We start from the raw sequence: 7028 nt of genomic DNA, 5'->3' as shown, positions 1-7028 counted from the left end.
GACCACCACCGCCGCCAAGGACAGCCGCCATTGGAGCTCGTCCTCTCCAACGTCGGCGAGCCATCTCCTCCTGCCGACGCCTTCGCCACCCAGGCAGCACCCGTTGCGCGCCTCTTCTTCTCCCGTTGCTCCCTCTTCTGGGACTCATCTCCCTCCCTCGTTTCTCTTGCAAGGACCTCATGGCCGTCGACCCCACGCCACGGCTTCCCCAAGCTCTACTCCACCCCGCCTTGGGTCCATGAGGAGACGACCACGCCGGCCGCCCTTCCCCATCTCGATCGGATCCAGGAACCCACCGCCTCCAGCCACCTCTCCATGGTCATGGCGCCGCTGGAGGTTCCTTGCCCCGAGCCTCTGCCACAACCAGCACCCGACCAGCAGGTCGACCGAAGCCGCGCCTGCCCTCACCTTGCTTCCTTCTCCATCTCTGCTCTCTCTCTCTCTGAATGCTCCCTCCCTGTCTTTCTTCCACAGGGAACTGACGCCACCCCTGAGCTCCACCCGCGTCGTCGTTGCGCGGATCTGGCGCCGGCCAGCCGGATCTGCCCCGTCTCGACCTCGCCGGCCTTCCCTGCAGTCCGCTGCCGCTCGAGGCCGCCGTGCGCCAAGTCCCCGCTGCCGCCGTCGTGCCCTGCTTCTGCCTCGCCCGCTCGTCTCTGTACGCGAGGGAAACGAGAGCCTCGCCCGCGTTGACCCCGTCCTCGACCGCGCCAGCGTGGCCAGCCTCCTGGGCCGCAAGCTCGCCCGAAGCCCAGATCTGCGACGCTTGGACCGCCTCCTATCCAGCTGGGCTTGGCCCATGGGTGAGCAGCTCCTCCCGCCCCTCTCCTGTGCATGTTGGGCCAGCCAGATTCGGCCCGAGTCACGTTTTTTTTCGCGGAATGTTTTTCTAATTAACCAGTGCACTGCATATTTACAGATTGGACCCTAAACTTCATGCATATAACTCATGAACCATGCATCATATTAAAATGATGTAAACATATAAAGTGCTTAGAATTTCATCTAGTTTCATAATATGCAACTTTCATCCATGTTAAAAATGTCTAACTTGTTGTTTGCATTAATTTGCCTAAATGCCATGCTAAAATGCTTTATTTCATAACTAATTAACCGTAACTCGGATTTAAATAAACTATATATGTAACTTGCTTGGAAAATGTCTAGTTTAACATGGTGGCATTACTTTGCATGTTTAACAACTCTAAAATATGGTTTAGGGCAGAACAGTAGCAAATTCAAAATATGCATATGAGGATTTTCCGGAATTGTTGTTTGTTGTTTCCGGCCTCATTTAAACTTGCCTAAATAGTTAGTTTACTTATGCTTCATCTCTTGCCATGTTAACCAACATTTAATATTGTTGGGTACATAACTGAGAGAGAACTAAATAATTGATGTGGTGTTTCGTCAATATGCAAGTCGTTGCATATTGAGCTCCACTTAATTTGTAGTGTTGTTTGTTGCACTTTGCCATGCCATGCCTATTTAAACCGGACATGCATCATACTTGATTGTGCACCGTGCCATGTTGATGTGATGGTTGTTTACCATGTTGTTTGCTTCTTTCCGGTTTGCTTCTCTGGTTAGCTTCGGTTTCGTTTCGGAGTTGTGAGGATTCATTCGACTACGCCCGTTCGTCTTCTTCTTGGACTCGTTCTTCTTCCTTGCGGGATCTCAGGCAAGATGACCATACCCTCGAAATCACTTCTATCTTTGCTTGCTAGTTGTTCGCTCTATTGCTATGCCGCGCTACCTACCACTTGCTATATCATGCCTCCCATATTGCCATGTCCAGCCTCTAACCATCCTTTCCTAGCGAACCGTTGTTTGGCTAAGTTACCGCTTTTGCTCAGCCCTTCTTATAGCGTTGCTAGTTGCAGGTGAAGCTGAAGTTTGTTCCATGTTGGAACATGGATATGTTGGGATATCACAATATCTCTTATTTTAATTAATGCATCTATATACTTGGTAAAGGGTGGAAGGCTCGGCCTTATGCCTGGTGTTTTGTTCCACTCTTGCCGCCCTAGTTTCCGTCATATCGGTATTATGTTCCCGGATTTTGCGTCCCTAACGCGGTTGGGTGTTATGGGAACCCCTTGACAGTTCGCTTTGAATAAAACTCCTCCAGCAAGGCCCAACCTTGGTTTTACATTTTCCTAACAACCTATTACCCCTTCCCTTGGGTCGGCCAACCCGAGGGTCATCTTTATTTAGCCCCCCCGGGGCCAATGCTTCTCTAAGTGTTGGTCCGAACTAGAGCCACTTGCAGCGCCCCCTCGGGGAAACTTGAGGTCTGGTTTTAGTTGTACGTAGTGCTCATCCGGTGTTGCCCTGAGAACGAGATATGTGCAGCTCCTATCGGGATTGTCGGCACATCGGGCGGCTTTGCTGGACTTGTTTTACCATTGTCGAAATGTCTTGTAACCGGGATTCCGAGACTGATCGGGTCTTCACGGGAGAAGGAATATCCTTCGTTGATCGTGAGAGCTTATCATGGGATAAGTTGGGACACCCCTGCAGGGTATTATCTTTCGAAAGCCGTGCCCGCGGTTAAGTGGCAGATGGGAATTTGTTAATGTCCGGTTGTAGAGAAGTTGACACTTGACTTAATTAAAATGCATCAACCGTGTGTAGCCGTGATGGTCTCTTTTCGGCGGAGTCCGGGAAGTGAACACGGTTTTGGGTTATGTTTGGACGTAAGTAGTTTCAGGATCACTTCTTGATCACTTCTAGCTTCTCGACCGTTGCGTTGCTCCTCTTCTCGCTCTTATTTGCGTATGTTAGCCACCATATTTGCTTAGTGCTTGCTGCAGCTCCACCTCATTACCCCATCCTTCCTATAAGCTTAAATAGTCTTGATCTCGCGGGTGTGAGATTGCTGAGTCCTCGTGACTCACAGATTCTACCAAAACAGTTGCAGGTGCCGACGATACCAGTGCAGGTGATGCTACCGAACTCAAGTGGGAGTTCGACGAGGACCTTGGTCGTTACTATGTTTCGTTTCCTGTTGATCAGTAGTGGAGCCCAGTTGGGACGATCGGGGATCTAGCAGTTGGGTTATCTTCTTTTCTTTTGGCTTTGACCGTAGTCGGTCTATGTGTGTACTCTGATTGATGTATGATTTATTTAAGTATTGTGTGAAGTGGCGATTGTAAGCCAACTCTCTTTACCCCATTCTTGTTCATTACATGGGATTGTATGAAGATGACCCTTCTTGCGACAAAACCTACAATGCGGTTATGCCTCTAAGTCGTGCCTCGACACGTGGGAGATATAGCCGCATCGTGGGTGTTATAAGTTGGTATCAGAGCCATCCCCGACTTAGGAGCCCCCTGCTTGATCGAATTGCTGACGTCGTTGAGTCTAGAACAAAATGTTTTGAGTCTTAGGATTATATATTGGAGAGTAGGATTCTTTTTACTCCTCAGTCCCTTCGTCGCTCTGGTGAGGCCTCCTGGCGTAGATGTTTTGACTTTCCTCTCCTCAAATTTCACTAAAAAAATTTAGGATCACGCGGGTATCTTGGAATCGTTTTGATGGTTTTGTGACGAGAACATTGTTCTTGGTGCCTCCTGACATTTAGGGGTTGTGGCAGTGTCCCGGGGAGTTGAGCTCCGAGGTGTTGTCGTCACAATTTTATCGTTGCAGTTCTGGAATACCTGAGTTTCGCCGACATCGAAAATCTCATTTATGCAGTTGTTGATGAGATCACCTCGACGCCACCCAGTACTGGGGCGGGATTCGGGAGTATTGCCATAACTCGTATAACGGATGCTTTTCGAAGGTTGAGGTACACGATTTCCGAAGGTTTCTTGGTTATGTGTTGACGGATGGATACAGCTGGATCTAGGTATTGTTAGTTTGGGTGAGATATATTGCGTCCCCTGTATCCCCAACACCTGATTGCATAACCAGAAAGTTTCGGGAGTTTATAGGTGGGAATTCAAGTAGCTCCTAGAATATCTTTTCGACAGATGTATGATTTGAGATTGGGGTCCAACGTCTAGTGGTTCGCTTTTCACGGTCGATTTACAGTGGTCGCGAGGCGTCTTAAAGAATCCTTGGCTATGCCGATTCGGGGACGTCTTGTTTGTCATTCGTGACGTCCGCTGTACGTCGTGCCCGTGGGGCCTCATCACGAACACTTTGGGCGAAATCTCTATCATATGTTTGTTTCCGGCTTATTCTACGAGCCAATCCTTTGTTTTGTTTTGGTTTGTGGTATTCGAGTTGCTTCGAAGTCAAGTGTTGATTCCATACCTTTCCTAAGCGGTGTTCTCATACTTCTATGTGAATACCAATCCTTCTTGATCATCGAGATTGTCATGCAAATTCTTTTCCAACCGATGTGCTCTTTTTCAAGTGGACCCGATCTTTTCAACATTCGCGAGATCAATTCTCAGTTCTTTGCAACAGTGTTTGCTTCATCCGTCCCAAGTTGTCTTTGTTTTTCCCGCCCTCCCACCCTCTTTCCTCAAGGACTCAGATTTCTTAATCATGTATCCATTTATGGATGTGAAGTTTCTCCATTCTTTTCCATCAATGTTCTTATGTGGTGATTCTCAGGAAGATGCTCAGGAAGCTTCAAGTTTATCATTCTTCATTCTCGTATTCTTTTACGGTGGATTCAATTGAAGCTTTCAGTGTTGATTATATCCCTTTCCTCCTTTCAAATGCTTTCTCATGCCGGTATATCTCTTAATCATTCCCCGCTTGCTATTCAATTGTTCCGGAGTGCTGAAGATATCTCTGAAGATTCGTGTTTCCACTCCGCATCAATTCTAACTATTTCGAGGTTGTTACCTCATTCAAGCCATTTAATTCAACCGGTGCTATCTCTTTTTCAAGTAATCATTTCAACGGTGTTTCTTTTGAGTGGGCCCTAACCACAGGTCTTTTCCCAGGATCTTACCTGACTCTTGAGTTATTCTCAATTAATTTCGAAGTTTGACGTAAGAATGAATTCTCATCAGTCAAATGTCTTTCTCCAAGATCTTTCAAATTATTTTCATCGTTGGTTCAACTTTTCCAATTTTCATTCCGGAGTGCCTCAACAATTCATGGTGGTGTTTCTCGTCGTCATTCTCGGATTTTGAAGACCAAAGAAGAGTTTCTCCTCCAAATTCTTATCCTTTCTTCCAAAGATTCATGGTTCTAGCTTGATGCCATCCTCTCATAATTGTTTTGATTGCGAGAATTCTTTTCACCCATCCGGAGCAATTCAGGAGTCTTTTCATTTTGATTCTCTGGAGCCCATCATCTCAGTATTATTCATTCTCAGCTTTCAGATCTCATTCCCCAAATCTTACCGGCGCATCGTTCAAATATCCTCTAATCAGTTCATGATCTCTTTGTTCTCATGTATCTAAATTCTCTAAAGTATCTTCGTTCTTTTATAATTCTTCCCGGTGTTTCTTTATCTTTTCTTTGTTAATTTTCAATTCTTACGGTGGTTCGTTCAAGAGTTCTCTTCCTTGGTTATCATATCAATTCATTCGTTCTTTCCAATCCTACCGGCGGATCGTTGAAGAATTTTCTCAAGTTTACGCCATATCTCTCTTAATCCTTTCTACGAGAATAAGTAGTATGCCAAATCCGTTGCTTGTCATCAATTTAAATTGGTGAAGGATATGCATAATGTAATTCTTATGATGGTTTCATCCAAGTGATGTAGTTTCTTCTTTCCAGAGTTGTTCATCATGTCACATTTCTTGGTTCGAGATGCTTCATCTTTTTCTTTTCCGGAGTTCCAAGCTTTCTGCATTATCTCGTCGCGAAGCTCCATCTAAATCATTGCAAGGCTTCACCTTGTGTTTTCAACTTTTCTTTCTTTTTATCATGCTTTATTACCGGAGTTCTTCATGGAGGCTCTACATGGTGGTTCGTCAAGGGTTCCTTTCATTCTTCAAGTGTTCTTCAAGAATTCTCTCGAAGCTATGATCCGCCAAGCTATACTCAAAGATAAACATGTTGTTCTACACATGTTTTGTTTTGAGGAGTTCAAGCATTCTTCATCTTGCATTCCGAAGTGCAATTCTTCCTACCTTATCTTTTGAGGTGGTGTTATGTCCTTCTTGACAATTTCCATCCATGTTCCATGTTTCACATGTTGTCAAGAATGAGGTATTTTAAATCCTTTAATCTCTTTGTTGGAGTTATCTTGTGTCATATTTCACCTAAAGCCTTCCCTAAGGAATGTTGCTATTATGGTGCTTATCAATGATCCAAGTTTTCTCCTATCCTCTTGGTGAAAGAAGTTTTTTTCATATCGTTGGTGTTATCAATTATATTAGTTGTTTCCATAGTGGCAGAATTTCGCCTCTATCTTGAGAAGTTTTCCATAAGCCCACTACAAGCTTATTCGTTTCGTTGTTGGTTTTTCCAACAATTCCGTTCTAACCTTCTTGGAAGGGTGCTTTCCAAGATCATTTGTGGCAGAAGTTGGCATTTTCTTCTCCAAATCTTTATTCCAATGATCTATCTTCTTATTCTTCTTCCGGAGGCATGGTGATGTTGCTCTCTTCGCTCATCATCTCGAATTGTGAGGATCGTGTTCTTTTCTTACTTATCCATTTAACCGTAGTGTTGTGTCTATCATTCCTCTTTTAACCGGAGTCTCATCCAGGTGATTTCATTTTGCCAAGTTCATATTCTATCCCTTCCATTTTCCAACCGGAGCGTTATCATAATTGATCCTTACCGTTCCTTGTACATCTCGTTTCAACCGGAGTGCTTGCATGTACTTCTCGTCCATTGTTCTCGTCATTCATAGCTTTGCAAACTCCAAGGTTCACATGATGTTCCTTGTTCCTCTTTGATAACGGAGTGTTTTCAATCTCGTTCATCTCCCTTGGATTCTCTCTTTTCGTTCGTTCAATCTCTCAAGGTTCGTGGTTTCACTCGTTTGTCAAAGAAGCAACTTAGCTTTACCTCTTCTCTTCCTCTTCCACTTTTCTCCGGTGTCGTCCTTAGATCTCGGGACGAGATCTTCTTGTAGTGGTGGAGTGTTGTAACGCCCTGAGACC

This window comes from Triticum aestivum, chromosome 3D (assembly GCF_018294505.1).
Source record: "Triticum aestivum cultivar Chinese Spring chromosome 3D, IWGSC CS RefSeq v2.1, whole genome shotgun sequence".
NCBI lineage: Eukaryota > Viridiplantae > Streptophyta > Magnoliopsida > Poales > Poaceae > Triticum > Triticum aestivum.
This window is presented reverse-complemented; position numbering follows the sequence as displayed.